At 53.7% G+C, this 16,674-nt stretch overlaps 1 protein-coding gene and 1 pseudogene across 5 annotated transcripts in view; both read right to left on the bottom strand.

Annotated features, from left to right (window-relative positions):
- LOC126961749 (uncharacterized) overlaps positions 1-16,674 on the bottom strand; it is a 191,613-nt pseudogene that overhangs the window by 66,173 nt on the left and 108,766 nt on the right. The gene's annotated exons all lie outside the window — the stretch shown is intronic.
- Positions 1-16,674, bottom strand: part of SLC45A4 (solute carrier family 45 member 4) — a 98,899-nt gene that overhangs the window by 66,173 nt on the left and 16,052 nt on the right. For 2 of the 4 annotated variants that reach the window (XM_050802385.1, XM_050802389.1), the window contains exon 1: positions 4,632-9,060. The exons of 1 other annotated variant lie outside the window; for it this stretch is intronic. The gene's annotated coding sequence lies outside the window, so the exon portion shown is untranslated. Of the gene's footprint in view, positions 1-3,585; positions 4,512-4,631; positions 9,061-16,674 lie in introns of those variants that run through there. One more of the 4 variants, XM_050802387.1, reaches the window with a different exon arrangement.

Raw genomic sequence — 16,674 nt, 5'->3', positions numbered from 1 at the left:
AAAAGATTGGTAAAATAAAGTATGGCACATCCACATAAAAATCATGATGAACGACAATTTGTTGACATGCAAATATACTCACCCATTATTAAGTTTAAGCGGGTTATAAATCAAGTGTACATTATGATCACAATGAGTTCTTTAGAAAGGTATGGATGCAGATAAAAAGGTGTTATTTCTGCATGTTTCATAGAGTCTGTCTGCTCCTACAGCACCTAAACTTTACTTTTTTTTTTTTTGCGACGGGATCTTGCTCTGTCACCCAGGCTGGAGTGCAGTGGCTCAATCACAGATGACTGCAGCCTCCACCTTCTGGGCTCAGGCAATCCTCCCACTTCAGTCTCCCAAGAAGCTGGGACTACAGGTATGTGCCACCACACCTAGCTGATTGTTTGAGATGGGATCTCACTATGCTGCCCAGGCTGGCCTTGAACTCCTGGGCTTAAGGGATCGATCCTCCCTCCTCAGCCTCGCAAATTGCTGGGATTACAAGTGTGAGCCACCTCGCCTGGCCAAATTTACTTTTAATTAAAACAAACAAACCAACAATAAATTACCTTTAAAAACAGATTTTCTGGTTCCCTGTCCAACATCACACAAGTCTGGATACATGATATAACATTCAGGAGTGTTTTAAGATGACTTACTGAATCTCAGATGGCCTAGACCTTCCAACAGAGACTTGGGACGTGAGCAGCTCCTGGAGCTCAGCAGGGAGAATGAGTCTGAAAAGCTGACTGCACTGAGGTGCTGCTGGGTTCAGCCATTTGGTACAGAAACACTACAGAAGCCTTCCCTGATCTGGCATCGGCATGAAAGGGGCAGGTCCATAACCCTACCCAGGAAAACAGCAGGTTCCTCCCAAATGTTCTTGAAACCCGGGTGCTATTCATTCCTCCAGGATCCTTGGTGGGGGCCTCACTGGGACTCTGCCCCAGTGTCGCCCAGGCCTCTGCACAGCACTGTACTCACAGGTATGAGTTAGCCCCAACTACAAGGCACTGAGCCTACCAGGGAGAAAGGAGTCCACTGCTCTTTTCCCTTCTTTCCAGGCTGAAAGAGACCACAGGACACGGCCTGCCACAGGCCCACGCGGGCTCAGAAGCTCTACTTCTTGTCTGAGTAGTTTACAGCATCCCCCCTGCCTGAGGCCCAGACGGCGCTGGACTCCCACGACCAAACGCCTCACGTGGGCTCCTCAGCTGAATACATCAACGGGTACCTTTCCAACTCATTAATTCCTAGGTGCTGACGTCCCCCCAGCCTAAGCACTGCCCTCCAGGATTGGATGGCCTCCTGCGAGCCAGCATAGGACGTCACCTCCAGCAAGCTCCCAGCAGCAAGGGAAGGCAGGCAGAGCCCTCGGACACCTGCTAGCCAGGCTCTGAAGGATGCCCAGGACAGCGGTGAGGCGCCTGTGCCACCTTCTACAGACGGGTGCGCCACAACGGCAATGGGCAATGCAAAGCCACACACGCCGGCCACACGTGGGCAGACATCATTTTGTCTGCATCCTCTGACACTGGCGAACTTCATCAGAATCCTCCTCATCTGGGGACACAAGGCAGGTTCGGGTCCGGTGAGGACTGGAATGAAAGGACCATCATGGGCCACCAACAAGACTAATTGCAGAAATGTCAACTCATCCCTGCCGGACTATTAAAACCTTGCTAAACGCTGGACAAAGGTTCATGAAGCTGACACATAACAGTGTTTAAACCTAGAAAAATAATTAAGCCAAGCTACTTTGGTCACAATGGAGTCCTCAAATTCATCAATAAACCGTATTTACTTTATGTGAACTTCAAATGACAGTGAGACCTGAAAGCTTATCACAGATACCACATGTGCTAAAATAAACACGATTAATGTATGTTTGAGATTATACTATTAGTTCACCAAAAAGTCAATCCTGTTACTTAAAAAAAAACTTTAAATTGTGTTATCTTTAAACTTTTTTTTTTTTTTTTTTTTGAAACGCAGTCTTGTTCTGCTGCCCAGGCTGGAGTGCAGTGGCATGATCTCCGCTCACTGCAAGCTCCGCCTCCCAGGTTCACACCATTCTTCTGCCTCAGCCTCCAGAGTAGCTGGGACTACAGGCGCCCGCCAGTCACTATGCCCGGCTAATTTTTTTGTACTTTTTTAGTAGAGATGGGGTTTCACCGTGTTAGCCAGGATGGTCTCAATCTCCTGACCTCATGATCCACCTGCCTCGGCCTCCCAACGTGCAAAAAAAATTTTTTTAAGAGATAAGGTAGGCCGGGCACGGTGGCTCAAGCCTGTAATCCCAGCACTTTGGGAGGCTGAGACGGGAGGATCACGAGGTCAGGAGATCGAGATCATCCTGGCTAACCCAGTGAAACCCCGTCTCTACTAAAAAATACAAAAAATTAGCCGGGCGAGGTGGCGGGCGCCTGTAGTCCCAGCTACTCGGAGGCTGAGGCAGGAGAATGGCGTGAACCCGGGAGGATGAGCTTGCAGTGAGCTGAGATCCGGCCACTGCACTCCAGCCTGGGCAACAGAGTGAGACTCCGTCTCAAAAAAAAAAAAAAAAAAAAAAAAAAAAAAAAAAAAAAAGAGATAAGGTCTCACCATGTGGTCCAGGCTGGAATGTAGCAGCTCAATCACAGCTCACGGGTGACCTCCAACTTCTGGGCTCCATCAATCCTCCAGCCTCAGCCTCCCAAGCAGCTGGGACTACAGATGCATGCCACCATCCATGCCTGGCTTATAAGTCACTGTTTTAAATACAGTTCACTTCTCATCTGCGGATAGTTCCAGGACACACCCTTACACTTTTGCACCTGCCTCAGCAGCAGCCCCCCGACAGCCCCAGCACCAGGCAGCTGAACTGAGCTCCCGCGGCACGTGGGGAGCCTGGGCTGAGGCCACACTAGTGAGACAGTGGGTTTCCCCGAAGGGATCTCAGTGCAACCCAAACAACTGAGCCAACGGGGATTCCTCGGTCTGTGAAACCCGCGAGGACACTGGCAAGACGGGGGTGAGCACCTGTGGTGGAGGTGGAGGTGGAGGTGGAGGTGGGGCGGGCGGCCGGTCGGCCGAAGGACAGACAGGCCTCCGCCCCCTGGCCACCAGCAGCTGATTGCTGACCACAGCCCCCAGGGGCAGCGCAGGCAAGCAGGTGGGGGAAATAGAGGAACCGCGAGTGAGCAGGAAAACGCAATGCAGTCAGCTGATCAGAGAGGAAGCTGGGCTCCTTGCTAACGTCTCAACAGGGCACAGAAGCACCCGCAAGCGAGTGGGCGGCACTGCAGGGCACAGCGGGGCTGCTCAGACCTGCTGGGGGCATCCTCTGCCCCGGGCTCTGTCCCTGCTGCCCCCAGGCACATTTCACTGCCAGGCTGCTGGGTCCCAGGGCTCCAGCCTCCAGGGCAGCCCACCTCAGCTTGCTCTGTCCCCTTCAAGGTCAGACCAGCCAGGCCCCAGCCCCTACCCTGGCCTCCAGCCTGTGGGCACAGTTTCTCTCCACAGGCTCAGCTGGGCCTGGCTTCCAGACCTTCCAGCTCCAGCCTTCACCCCACGATCCCCACCTCTGTGACGGCTCCCACATTCTTTGGGACCCACCTCCAGGTTCTGCTGGTTCTCCTCTCGCCTCCTTCCCCCACGCAGCTTGGGATGGAAGGGCCGATGCTCGTGGGAGCCCCTGTGGCCTCGGGGCCCTGGCTGCGTCCCCACCGTGCCAAGCGCCCTTTCCTTGCCTCCCATCCGCCTACTCAGAAGCTCAGGATGGCTGCCAGGTGAAGGAAACGGTTCTGGAGGGGAGCCAGGACAAGTCTGGCTTTACTAAAAAGTACCCTCCGCAGGACAGACTCCTAGCTGACTGTTTGAAGGAGCAAGTTGGCTATCAGTGTAATTTTCCTTTACACCTGAAATCCTCCGGACCACACCTCAATGCTCTCTACCCCATTCTTACATCTGCCACTTGCTCTTTCACATATGTTGCAAGTCTTTGATGAGGGAGGCCAGCCTTCCCTCTGGAAGGAGATGCCTTCAGTTGTAAACCGACAACTCATAAAAAGTTGGGGGCTTCAAGTACGCAATTCCGCATTCCCGAGAAGTCTGCCAATCATGCAGTGGAAACACCTGACCGCATTGCGCACCCCTCCCTGGCCAGGCTGCCCTCGCTGGCACACGCCCCGTGCTGGCCGGCAACAAACAAAACCCACACGAACAAAGGAGTCTTTACAAGAACAGCCAAAACAATTCCATCTGCAAACAAAAACTAACTGCAGAATTAAAGGCTGCAAGTCCAAACACAATCTGGCTATTGTAAACAGTGCCTCAGTTTATCAACGTAACAATAACTCTTTCAAAGATTAATAAAGTACCCCCCAAATACTCAGCACTCTAGCATTGTTAAGATACTTTGGAGGATAAATATTAGCTTGGGACTCGCCTACATGAGAAGTGAAAGCTGCCAAGGCAGCAGTTCTAAAGCAAGAACCAGCGGCGGCGGCCACAGGGCAGCGAGGCACTGGCCCAGGCACTGCTTCCAGCCTTGCTGCACACAGTTCGACTCCCCAGGCACCTCCTTGCACCCAGCGCCACACTGGCCCCTCGCTCCGTGTCACACTCCGCATCCAGCCCCCTGCGAGCTGAGCAGGACTCACCTTGGGCACCGTGAGTAAGACGGGGCAAGGGCACCAATCCTCTGGGCCCCACGTGCCCCCTGCCCACGCTGTCCTGGGGTCACCGGCTCGTGAAGGTGGGGCTGCGACTCTGTCTCCTGGATCCCTGATGGCCAAGTGCCTGGCAACAGATAAGCCACCCACAGCAAACAGAAATAGGTGGAAAATGAACTTAGAACTAAAAGGACAGGTTTTAAGATGATTGTTGGAATAAAAGGGAACAAAGGAGCATTCAAGCTCAGATTTGATACCAACTTACTTTCTTGAAAGACAGTTAATTGCCTGGGTAACCAAATGCAACATGGTGTTGGCGCCAGCTCTGAGGCAGTGGGTCACACGCCATCAGCAATCCCAGGTCGAGACTCCAAACAGCCAGGCTGAGTGGGTGCTGGGCCGGCCCACCCTCTGCACGGTGTGTTTTTGCCCCACCCATAACTCCACCATGGGGGTCTTTGTCCTTGTAATGCAACAGTGTGCAGCTCCACACACACAGGAAGCAAGCTGCCAGGACAGAGCCTGACTCGCACAGGTAACTGGAATCCTCCCCAACAGGTGGGTGTGCAGAGAGCAGGGCCCTGTCCAGGCACCTCCCGAAGGACTGTCTTAGCACGACCTTGCTCCTCACAGGGGAGGAAAGGGAAAAGGGCCTCGTGAGGTCTCCGCAAGACCGGGCTGTGCATCCTACACCAGGCTGCCTTCATCCTGTACACAGTCCTACTCAAAAGACAGCGGGGTCCAGGCATCCTCTCAGCATCGCACGAGTTCCCCTGGCGTAGAGAAATGGACTTTAAAAGTCTGAATGAGTCTCAGCCAAGTGTGGTGGCTCACGCCTGCAATCCCAGCACTTTGAGAGGCCAAGGCCGGTGGATCACCTGAGGTCAGAAGTTTGAGACCAGCCTGGCCAACACAGTGAAACCCTGTCTCTACTAAAAGTACAAAAATTAGCAGGGCATGGTGGCGGGGGCCTGTAATCCCAGCTACTCGGGAGGCTGAGGCAGGAGAATCACTTGAACCCAGGAGGCGGAGGTTGCAGTGAGCCGAGACCACACCACCGCATTCCAGCCTGGGGGACACAGCAAGACTTATCTCAAAAACAAAACAAAACAAAATACTCTGAATCAGTCTCCTACAGTAGCTGTGACGGTGACAGGATCAGCCCTCAGTTTCCCCACCTGTAAATGGGAGCAACACTGCGAGTGTTGTAAAGGGCAGGTGGTGACACACTGCAGTGCCTGTCACAGCAGGCTCTCGTGGACAGAGTGGTTGCCACTGGCCTTAAAGCGCTGCAGCAGCACATGGCACCTCGACTGCTCTCAGAGACAAGGTAGTGTCAACTAAGGCGACTTTCTGAAATGGCCTTAGGATGAGTCAAATCCTTGGTTCGATACATGACAGTGTTTGCACATACACAGACTCAACCTGAAAGACAAAAAACACAGGACGATCTAGCGGAAAAGCAGCAGCTACTAAACATGGTCTAATTTTTGTTTCAATGGCTCAAAATAATAAAAGAATCATCTAATAATGATGATATCATTGGTTTCATGAGGATTTTTACCCAGTTGTCACTAAAAGGGATACATTTTTGGTTTGGAAAACGAAAACCTTAGGTTAGTAAGTGCTTCGCATTGGTTATCTGAAAGCCAGTGAAAGCCTGGCCCCTGCCCAGAGCTGCACAGCACCTTTCCTAATGCCAGGACACATGGCTGGCTCCTGCCCTGAGCCGCAAGGCACCTTTCCTAACACCAGGACAAATGGCTGGTGAGGACATGGGTCAGCCATGGGCCTTCCAGGACTGACCTCCGATTCCTCATCTGGAGAAACCCAGAGCAAATCGAAGGACGCATGGGAACCTCCTTTGGAAGCAGGACGATCGTCAGAAACACAGGGAGGCCCAGGTCTCAGGATGTCGAGGATGGAAGGAGCATCCAAGCTGATTCTGCCCAACCTCAAACCTGTAGGGCAGAAACGGAGCCCGGGAGACCAAGGGGGGCCCTCGGCAAAGAGGACAATGACGCATGAGCAGAGCCGACCTGACACTATGCTCCCCCTGCCTTCCGAGGTGGCCCCACGATGGAGTTTCCTTGAATTTCCTGAAAACCGGCCAACCGCTCTGAATGAGTCTGAAGAAGGCTCCACAAACTTAAGCAGCTGCTTGTCATGCTCACTGGCTAGGGGGCCCCGCCTCCACCAAACTGCACTTCTGAGCCTTCCTCTCCATCGCTGCCCTCCCGCTGGGCCGCCGCTCAGGGGTGCTGCGCTCAGCTCACACCGCCCCGTGCAGAGCTCGTGGATGTGACCCTCCCTTTCCCATGAACTCTGCACTCGCCTTCCCTCTGCACTTCACAACATTAAACTTCAACCCATCATCCAAGGCCTGGGCTACAGGTAACAGATGCCAAGAAGTCAACCACCTTCCCCAGGGCTGGCACTGCCTTCGCGATTTGGGACGACGTCGCAAGAGTCTGCTGTACGCCTCCAGCGCCTGAACACGTGGCTTCAAGTCTGTGGGCCTGAGCTCAGCTCCCTTCCTGCTCAAGTGCCACAGTGACTTCTCATCTGGGTGCCCAGAAGTTGGACTGGCTGGCACGTGAGTCAGAGATGCGGAGCAGGGGCCACACGATGTCAGCATGGCCTTGTGCCCAGGCCATCAGGGGAGACCTGCACAGCCCTGCAGCAAAGTCGCAGACCGGCATCCTGCCTGAGGCTCAGCACCAGAAGCCGGCAGAAGTTTCTGGCAAAGCCTGAAGGGATAAAGAAGTGCCGATAAACCACCGCTATTGCCTCTGGAATGTTTGTGATTTTATGATTTTCTGCATCCAAAATTTGTCACATCACTGCTTCTCCTATCCCACAACCTCACAAACACGTGATTCCTTAAGTCCTGAGCTAGAAGCAGAACCTCTGAAGCCTGACTCTGGGGGGAGCCAAGGCTAAGACACCCCAAGAACACTGGAGCCTCTGCGAAGACAAGCAGGCAGCCTCAGTACTTCTCTCTAAGGAGCACCCATGGCAGTGCCTGGCCTCCTAGCAGGCCCAACAGTCTCATGTCCTGGGAAGGTTCCCTCCCAGCCCCAAAGCTCCTACCTCTAGCTCCCAGTGCAGTGCGCCCTGGGACAGGTAAGGCAGCAGAGAGGAGAACCAATGAAGGTTTCTCACACTGCATCCCTGGATGTCCCAACCGCTCCAGAAATCAATTCCAGGCATCAACATCGGTGTCACCCCTGCCTACGCTTTAGGCTAGTCCCAGGGGGCAGCAAGGGACAAAGGGCACCACGGGGCTGTGGTCAGTCAGCTTTCAGCCACCCAAGCACAAAGCCTCAAGGATTTTCCTACAGCGACTGCTGGGCAGCTTGAAGGAGCTGAAGGAAAGTGGCAGTGTGGGTACAGCCCAGCCACGCTTCCACTTGGACCCAGAAGAATCAACCGCAGCCAGGTTACAAAGGGAAACCTCTGGCTCCACCCTGCTCCCTACCATAGCAGGGCCCGTGATGGCCGGACATTTGAAAACAGAAAACTCCCAGAACCAGCGCGTTACAAAGCACTTAGGGACATCAAAGCCCAGCTCTGAACATGAGCTCTGTGGAAGGAGAGTTTCACCTACACAGACCCAAGCAGGCTCTGTGGAGCTCATGGCACCTGAAGAGGCTGAGGAAGCCTGAGACGTGAAGTCTTCCTGCTCATCTTAATGGCACGAGCTTTCTTTAACGAGGACTGCTGATGCATTTTCCCCACTGGCTTTCACGTACACGTTATGCAATTTGCTTAATGACTCAGTGATCATTTGATGACAGTCACCTTCCCCAAAACTGCCTGCACCTAGATCAATTGTGTACCATCAAGTCATGAAGACTCTGAGGTCTGTGATGTAAGAAGGACAGCCCAAAAGACAGCTCGGCTGGTGGGCACAGGGACCTGGGGCCTCGAGAGCAAAGAACAGGTGGCCACAGGGCCAGGGCGGCAGTGTGTGCTTGAGGGAACCTGCCCAGCGCCCACCCTGGCCGGTGCGGGTCTCTCCTCGCACCAGCTCAGGAAGGAGGGGCCGCCCCCGGCACTCCACGGCCATCCGGGGATGGAAAGTTGGCGGGGCTGACGAGGACGTCTGGTGTCTATAAAAATGTTTCTCCCAGGAGGGCCGCTGAAATCAGAGACTCTGAGATACTCTCATTCTTTTCCTTATTTGCCACTCTGAAAAATAAGCCGTTCTTCCTATTCTGAAATGGAATACAGGTCAAAACCTCCTACGGTGAAAAGTGACCCAAAGAAAAAGATCACCAGATCCAAAATATTTCTAGTTTGGCCGGTGGCCCCAAGTAACTCTACTCTGTTTATTTGGTTAAGGCAAAGTTCTCCTGGGGGATGAAACGCCTAATCCAGTACAAAGCCTGCCGGTGTCTGCCGGGTCCCACGAAGAAGGGCTGAAGGGCAGGAGGCTCCTTGCCCCTCCCCACCATGGGAGGCCCTTCTGTGTCCCCACCAGGGCCTGACAGTGGAAGAGAACAGCTGCCCGTGCCCCCTGCCCCGCCCCCGTCCCAGTAACGGCTGACATTTAGGAGCTCTCTGTCCCAAGCGTCCGCCGTGGCATGCAGAGCTGCCCCACACCCCAACTCCCCGGGGCCTCGGCCCCCAGCAGGGCCGGCTTGACAGGAACCAGCAGCCAGCGGAGGCCTGAGCAGAACAGGGTCCAGAGCTGGCAGTGGGGCTCGGGGTCACTGGTTCCCAAGCAGGCTTCCCCCACCTCATGGGCAGCTTCTCCTCTCCAGGGGCCCAGCGGGGTCCAGCACAGACTGAGGGCGGGTGAAACGCCAGCTCCTGCCTTCAGCATGTGGTCATTGCCCCGCCCTGCCTGGAACAGCAGCCACCAGAGAGCGTCCACTGGGAACCATAACGCACCCGCACCTCAGCGGCCATCCTCGGGTCACGGAGCCTCAAGGCTTCCTTTACTGCTGTGGCTGAGATTCCTCGGCCTGCGCCTTGACGGGGCCTCGTCTATGTTGGAAGATAGGTGGTTCCCCCATGTGCTCCCCAGTTACACGGGTTCGACCTTCACTAAACCTTTACCGAATCCCCACTCCATGGTGACCGGCCTTGCACTTGGCCCGAGGTCACGGTGTGTTGGCGTTTTTCTGCGCAAGGACCCCACTTCAGACAAGACCGGGGTATAAAGCCCACACGAGCAGTCAGCCTCTGACAAATGCATCTTTAAAAGTCCTGTGAGGTCCGCATTCCACCCACTGCACATTCATGGCCGCGTCCATTTAAACATATTTCCCCAAGAGACATGCACCCCAAGTTAGGAAAGTGCCACCCTCAGATAACGAGGACCAACAGGACAAGACCGAGAGGCAGGAACACGATCCACAGCAGAAAGCACAACACCAGGCAGGGGTCTGCAAACGCCCCGTGCCCGCTTCTGACCGGCCCAGGGCACCTGAAGACATCCTTGGCTTTGGGTCTTTCCCGAGTGCATCCTAAAGATGTGAGATCATGAGTTCCAGCCATGATCCCAATAGGGCACCCTCAAGACCTCTGGAACCTGTATGGTGCTTCTCACGTCAGAACAGAGCCAGGCATCTCCTTCACGCTGTTCCTCAGGAGAACCAGCGGCGTGAGGGGCCTGCGGTTGCCTGGGCGGGGGCAGACTCCAGCAGCACCTCATGGCTCTGTGGCTCTTGTTACTGATCCCACAGGTGTGGGCAGTCGCATTGCAGGGACCAAGGACACACTGGCTTCCCTCCCCTGGGGACTTCCTGGTCAGGAGCTATGGCCAGAGGAGTCAAAAAAGGCACAAGGGGAGACAGGCCTGGCTCCAGCCCTTCAGGCGCCCAAGGCACTGGGCGCCCACAGCCCCTCCTCCGGAAGGTGAGGTGTGGGCTCGTGACACCCTTCCTTCCCTCGGGAGCCGAGGAGAATGGGCGGCGGCGGTTTACTGCAGGTTCGGAAAAGGCCTCCACCCTCACCACCCTGCGTGAGACATGGGATTTGCGCCCTCAGGAAACTCACACTCCGAGAGGTGGCCTCACGTGTGCGGTTGTTAAAGGCAGAGCCAGGGAAGCACAGAAGCCTACCAATGTATCTTCCTGGTCCCTTTCGGGGCACCCTTTACCCACACTCCCTATTTAAACCACTTGGAACCCTTTCCAGATGAAGGCAGGTACAAACTGAGGAATTTATACTTCACAAGAAAGTACTTCCCCATTGAGGAACATTTAAAAGAGTAATTGCGCTCACCTGCATTTGACCCTGCTTCCTGCTCATGCTTTCTTCAGAGCCTGCCCCCCAGCAATGTGACCCCTCTGTTGTCAGCCGGGAGCCCCTAGGAACGGGTCAGGCCCCACCTTTAACTTTCCCACCTGTTTGCCTATTAGCAGCAGCCTCCACCCCATAGTCAAGAGGCCTCCAACCTCTCCCACATCTTTCCCCAGTTAAGTTCAAGACTCGGGAAAAACAGAAGCAGCTGCTCTTCACGAACTACTTTAAACCTTACAATGAAGCCAACCAAAATAACTCCATAGTTCAATGTCAGCTGTGGCGGGGAAGAGCTGCAGAGTTCTCTCACCGTCGGCTCCCTCCTGAACTCATCCTAGTTAGTACTTTTATCACTGAATCCTAAGACTATCAGAAAACATCCCAGGCCGACCAAGCACCGTGTGACCTTGAGGAAGTCGCTTGACCACTCCAGGTCACGTGCAAAGCCTTAGGGTGTGAACAGAGCACCTTCCTGGTTCCTTCCACTTCTACACGCTTTCATTCTACAACTGAAAACCACACACGAAGGCGTGTGTATCATCATGAGAGAGAGGCCTTCAGAGCCCGGCAGCAACCTATAATAGACAGACTATAAACTCAGCACAGCTCACGCTTTCTTCAAAAGACTGATTTTAACAGGCAGAAGACATAACCGCAACTATGAAAACCTCTCCTGGCGGATACTAACTTACAGCATCATGACTCAGCTGCTCTGATGGTCTGATAGGTGAGGTCACCTGGATACTACAGGTGTTTTCACAAGAGGAAATAACCCACAGGCAAGGCACAGAGCACAGACTGTACCCCTGCCACAGACCGGCCTTCTCCCCAAAGTCCCTCGTTAACCCTTCACAGCAAGTCTGGAGTTTCGCATTCCCATGGCCAGGACGCCGGGCTTCTGGCCTCCCTGGCTGACTGGACAATTACAGACAGTTGACTACTGTCTTTAATGTGAACACTAGCATGTCTTTAGCTAAAAAGGATCTTCTGTGCAGCATCTTGTCAGTCTAGTGAGAGAATGCTTTAGGCCGTAACAGGTGAAAAGTGCCTCCTCTCACCTGCCACTCTGTTCAAGAGCTGCCAAGGTACAGCAGGCTCTCTGCTGGGCAGAAGCAGGCAGCCGGGTGGAACTGCTGGAATCTCCAGCATCTGCAGACAGGCCTCAGGGGGGCGGTGAGGAGACAGCTCTCAGACCTCCCAGGGCACAGTCCACAGGGCAGCACACAGGAGGGCCCGGGCCAGGGGCACCAGGAGGAAGACAGGGCTCAGGGAAAGAGCAGCTCCATCTCGTACCCTCTTGCCCAGTCACCGAGGGGGACTAGACGGCTTTGCGCTGACCCCCACATTTCTCCCACCCTCCCTGCCTCTTCAAGCCCATGTCACGTCAGCAGCCTCCTTTCTGGCAGTGGCTCACACTTTGGGAGGCTGAGGCAGGAGGATCACTTTGGGAGGCTGAGGCAGGAGGATCACTTGAGTCCAGGGCTTTCAGGCTGCAAGGAAACATGATCCTGCCACTGCACTGCAGCCTGGGCCACAGGCTGGAGTATGTCTTCAATGTTTTAAGACAGACTGGGAATTCATATTCACGCTGCCCTTCAGAGCCTTGAGGGCTGCCCTTGAGCAACTCACTCAAAACCTGCAGGAGAAGGCTGGTGGCCCAGTGCGAAACCAACACTAGAAATAGAAAGTTCACAGAAAAGGAGGTGCAAATGGCACTTAGAGATGTTCAAGCTCACGTCCAGTAAGAGAATTGTAAATTGCAAGTGCACCAGTATGCCACATTTTCACAAACGACACAGTGACCCACCACGGGACAAGGCTCCAGGCAAAGGCCCTGACCGTGTCTGATGGGGACCACGCCTGGTTGGACCGCTCATGAGTAGCACCCTTCTCCTGCCCCACCAAGTTAGATCTTCTGGAGCCCAGCTCGTCTAGACACAGGAATTTCTCCTACAGGCCTACGTCACACAGCCACAGACCTGTGTACTGACTATGGTGCTGTCCTGTCCTGCAGGACTGAGGCAGCCAGGGCCCAGCGAACCGCAGAGAGCAGGGTCGCACTGCCTGAGGTCTGCTGGACACACAGCAGGGACTGGACGGGACCCTTGCTCTTGCGGCACTCACGTGGGGTGCTGGCCCTGGTTATTTCATGCAGAGCCACTGCTGGGTTGGGGAATATCAGGGCAAGGGGCACAAGTCCCCATGTACCCACATTTTCTGTGGGACTCCCTGTCCAAATGCAGATGGCCAGGCAGCTGGCACAGCAGGAGAACTTGGGAAGCGGTCTGGGCTGCAGTGAGAGATGAGTCAGTAACATGGAGGCACTAATCCTTGGGCGTGGGTGGGAAAAGAGGTCCAGGAAAGGATCCCAGCTCCCAAGAGGGAGGCAGAGGCAGGAGATGTGGTCCCAGAGGAATAAGCAGGGCCTCAGCCAGCCATGAAACCAGCCAGGTGCGCGATGGAGTCAGGGCCTGGGGAAGAGGATGAGCGGAGGCAGGTGGTGCCAGGGAGCAGTGGGCACAGAGGCCAGGGCGAGAGCAGGAGGGGCAGAGGCGGGGATGGAGTGGGAGTGCACACTGCACTTTCGAGAAGGGGCGAGAAACAGGGCTGCTGCTTGGGAGACTTGGAGACAACAGGGGTTGTACTTTTGTTCTTTTTAGTGAAAGACATTAAATCCTACACTGATCAAAAACCTAAGTCCCAAACCTTAGCTCCCCTTAACTCACTCACCCCTTCCATCTATGACAGTCGTCTGGAGTGAAGTCTTTGAGATAACAAAGATGTTATCTCAACCGTGGCTCAGCATTCGAACAAGGATTCTAATCTTTCAGGGCTCCAGATGGGAAACAGATTGCTGAGAATTATCAGTTTTATTTGAAGAGTGCAGAGGGGCGATTTTTACAAATGGGTATGACTGGGTTTTCCTTGGGCAGAGAAGAGCCGCTGGCCTGCTGAGAAGCCAGCTTCCTGCTCTGGCAAACGCCATGCTAGAAAGGGTCAGCTTCCTGTAGTAAGAGGAGCTAAGAGGCCAGGGGCCAGAGGGACCTTCAGGGAGCCCCTGTGGCTGGGGCCTCTGCAGAGGGGGGCTCAGGGAGGCCAGGAGTGGGGGCTAAAGAAAGCCCATGGCCTGGGGTCTTCCAGCCCAGCCCAGGGAACACTCCAGGTAAGGCAAGGCCTCACCACCCTCCAAGGCACCACCACCCTTGGTGGGCTCAGCACTAGGAGCTCACCAAGTGCCACCTCTGCCCTGGAGGCCCCGGACACTGGAGTGGGGTGCCCCTGGCCCTATAGCTTCAGATCCCAGATCTCAGTCCCCTACAAAGCATGCAGTCCCTCACTTCAGCAGGGAAAACGAGCTAGCAGAGAACTCTGATATCCAGACATCGCCCTACAAAGAACTTTAAAGAAGTAAAAAGCAAAGAACATACTATGTTACATTATACTAGACAGTACAACCATTACACATCCTATGTATAACTATACATGTCCATATATCATAATATATACACGTATATATTATACATGATCTATATCTTCTACGGTAATCAAACACTGCACTGTGTATAAAGGAATCTTATTTTTTAAGTGCGTGGTGCACATCTGGCTGTGAGCTCACCACACGTGCAGGTGTCTGACCCCAGGCTCCTCTCCAGGATTCCTCAGCACTCACAGAAAGGCCCCAAGCACTGCAACTCCAAGCCCGGTCCTCCCACTCAGGCTGGGCTCAGGGTTGAGAATTCCACCCGCCACTCCAACGCTGCCAAGTCTTATCTCTGCCACATTTCTCAATGTGACATTGCACAATTCTTTTGGACAACCTTGACTTTCCGTGGTGCTCATTGCTAATTTTAACTACCTGATGTTTCCCCACAAAGTAAATATGAGGTGTCCATGCCACCACCATGGCAGTGTTCCAGTCACTCTGCAGATTCGGCCAGTTTCGGTCACGACAACGACATGAAACACAACCACCCAGGTGTGAGGACAGCCACCCTTGGGATTCATCTCCACTGGGGATGAAACCAGGCTGCCCTCCTCCAGGGCTGGCAAACACAGCTCCCATGAACGATCAGGCCAAGCACATTGTCCTTGGGTCCAGAGACAGACCAGGCAGCCCACGCTGTGTGTGAGCCTAACCTGGGGTCCTGAGACTGCGGGGATGTGGGGGGCCTGGGGAGGATCTTCCCTGGACACACATAAACACCCCCTAAATTGTTTTGTTTTGTTTGAGACAGGGTCTCGCTCTGTCACCCAGGCTGGAGTGCAGTGGCGCGATCTCAGTTCACTGCAACCTCCGCCTCCTGGGCTCAAGTGATCCTCCTGCCTCAGCCTTCTGAGTACGTGGGATTACAGGCGCCCATCGCCACGACTGGCTAATTTTTGTTATTTTTAGTAGGGATGGGTTTCACCATGTTGACCAGGCTGGTCTCAAACTCCTGACCTCAGGTGATCCGCCCACCTTGGCCTCTCAAAGTGCTGGGGGTGATCTACCCGCCTCGGCCTCCCAAAGTGCTGGGATTACAGGCATGAGCCACTGCACTAGCAAAATATCCCCTAAATTGTATACAAAATTGCATCTATTTGCATTTTTTTGAGAACAAGTTTACAGCTTTTACCAGATCTTCAAAGGAATCATGACCCAGAAAAGATCCAGAACCAGCCCAGACTGGAGAAAGAGGGCTGGGGGACACACACATGTTCATCTAACTGGCAAAATAAATTTTTGTTGTGATGTGGTTATTACATTATCTTCTCACAGTTTTTTTATTTTAATGGGTCCTCCCTTTTGCAGTTTACTTCACAATTTAGTTGAGCAAGTTAGGTTCATACAAAAAAAAAAAAAAAAACCCACAGGCAAACAGAAACAAAAAAAAAACAAACAAAACCACAGGCAAACAGAAACAAAGGAAAATATATTCTCTAAGTTTAGGAAAAGCTATAAGGAACAGCTCAGATCATTACAGAGCTGAGATTTTCTGAAGCTTATCAAACACATACTTGGTGATGCCAGAAAGCAACAGTCAAACCGCATTTTCTACAACTGATCCCAGAGGAATGGACAAAGGTATGAACAACTACAGGTAAAACTAGTGGCATCTGTCAAATAAAATAAATCAGGCGAGCAGTGGTGTCTGGAGTGGAGTCCCTGGGTAAATGTCACTGGCGTGGCTTGCCAGGGTAGTAGTGAGCTTGCAGTGAACCCTCCGTATAGGGTGTTAACTCATGCATTTTGAAAAGCAACCCAGGACAGACCCAGCCAAGGAAAGACTGAGCTAGAAAAAAACAGCAAAATACTGGTTTCACATTTCATAACCAAAGCATGAGCCGTCCTCCAGATAAAACGTTCATCTCATCTCCATGTTAGGTTTAAAGAAGCGGTTGGGACACCACCACTCAACCCTCAGATTCCGGGGTCCGGCCACCATACTGGCCTGGCCCTCAGAGCTGCTGCTCCTGCGTGCCAGGTGCTGGGAGGCCATGCACTAACTCAGGTATCACAGCACAGAGAAACCAGACCTCGTGCACCCTACTCCCCACCCCTCACCGCCCTGGAGCTGCCTCGAAGCCGTGTGCAGCAGACAAGCGGGTATCCATGCACAACCCGGGGAAGGTTCTCACAGGAGAAGAGCGGCTCACACTCAGGAGACCCGCATACATCCCCGACCAGGCCACGCCGCACCCTGGGCCTGCCAATCCAGCTCTGGGCTCAGGCCACGCAGCACATGGGCCCGCCAATCCGGCTCTGGTCTCAGGTTCCTCAGCTATGCGGGCCAAC

The sequence above is a fragment of the Macaca thibetana genome, chromosome 8 (genome assembly GCF_024542745.1).
Source record: "Macaca thibetana thibetana isolate TM-01 chromosome 8, ASM2454274v1, whole genome shotgun sequence".
NCBI classification, from domain to species: domain Eukaryota; kingdom Metazoa; phylum Chordata; class Mammalia; order Primates; family Cercopithecidae; genus Macaca; species Macaca thibetana.
This window is presented reverse-complemented; position numbering and strand designations above follow the sequence as displayed.